We start from the raw sequence: 1730 nt of genomic DNA on the forward strand, positions 1-1730 counted from the left end.
CTGTGTCATGAAAGGATGCTATCCGCAACTTGGCGTGTATCAAGCCCTCAATGAGCTCGGAGGATCCGTTCGCAACGCGAACCAAAGAAGTTGAACACGGCCGAATAGCAGCCCCATTNTGCGAGCTGCCTCGGAGGAGATGAATCCATCAGCCGTGCCCTTGCAGTCAGCACCGGAATCGATAAGTGCGCTGCAAGGCGTTTGGCATAAGAATGCGCCAAAAATCATGGACTGTGAGGAGCCAATACTGTTCAGTTGAACCTCTTTAGCTGGCGGGTCATACCAAAGCTGGATAGGCCACGGAATACCGGGCATTTCCTGACGACTACCATCGTCTGCTTTCTCTAAGAACAGTTTCGTCCCTACGGCATATGTTTTTAGCAGCTGGTGTCCTGCCGCTCGCATGCGTCTTTCAATTTGAGACCATTTTGGTACTACAAAAACCGCTGAAGTGGTTTCGGGACGCATACGCTTGCAGCGCAGGTAATGCTTATGCCAAAGCTCAATTTTTGTGTATGGGGGATTTGCCCAGACAAACTCGCCAGAGACATCGGAGGTCAAGAACGAATTTGAAGGGGAGGCAAAGCGTGTACAAAGACTATTGTCGCCAGAGTTGTTACAAGCAGCGTCAAAGGTGAACTGCCGTCCCAACATGTTCTCCACGTTACGAAACTCGTCCGGGAGGAACATGTGATCACAGCTAAGCGGATCACAAACGGGCAACAAGGACTCTCTGATTTGCAAGCTAGCCGAGTCCTTAGGACATTCCGGTTGCTCACAGCCCCCAACAACACGCTTGCCGACCCGCTAATCAGCCATGGCATTCTCCATCTTCGCGGCAAGGGACAGCGTCTTCTCGGCGTTAGCCTTGAGGTGTCGAATGCAGTCGGGCTTGTGCTCCGCCCAGCTCTGGTGGGCGGGCTTCACGCGATGGCATTTGCGGCAAGTGTGTGCCGCCAGCTGTTCTTGCTCCAGACGCGCCTTCTTGGGCCGATTGGCGGGTTGCCAACCCTGCGAATTGCGATCAGAGGACGAACGCTTAAATTTATTGAAGGGCTTTTTAGCAGTGATCACATTAAGGTCAGCGCTAACTGCATGGACGGTAGGCTTGTCTTTGCCCGACTGCCACCGAACCTCTTGCCCAACAGTGTAAAGGATTAGCTTATCTAGGCTGTCCCAATCTTTGCCCTCTTCACTTGTCGCACACCGGCTGCCCAAAGGTGGTAGTAACCCCTTAACATACCAGCCGATTTGATCGCTAGGGTTCATATCTTTCGCTTCACGAATTATATCGTGAAAATGTTGAGTATATTCGGGCACTGTTTCAGTTGCTTTCATGGCATGTTCGTTCGCATGCAACCTATCGCGAGCGGCCATAGCCGTGTTGTGTTGCGTATCGCCGTATTGCGACAAAAAGGCAGCACGTAAAGAATCACGCGTCAAAAGCTTCTTGCCCGATCGGTGCTCCCCGAAAATGTCCGTGGCCCAGACTAGAGCTTTGCCCGATACGAAGTAGACAAAGTGCTCTAACGGGTCCATTTGCATTAAGTCTAAGTATTGCAAAAGGAACTCGAACCACGATCGGGTGCAAGTAATATGTGTATCCCTTTTTTCCGAAAATTTTGGGGGAAGCGGAACGCATTTCTGTGTACTCGCCTCGGTACGCGGCGTTTTGCCTGTGGGCTGTAGTGCAGGCCGCACGGAGTCGGAGTCCGTAGCGCTACCACCAG

The sequence above is a fragment of the Volvox carteri genome (assembly GCF_000143455.1).
Source record: "Volvox carteri f. nagariensis unplaced genomic scaffold VOLCAscaffold_81, whole genome shotgun sequence".
NCBI classification, from domain to species: domain Eukaryota; kingdom Viridiplantae; phylum Chlorophyta; class Chlorophyceae; order Chlamydomonadales; family Volvocaceae; genus Volvox; species Volvox carteri.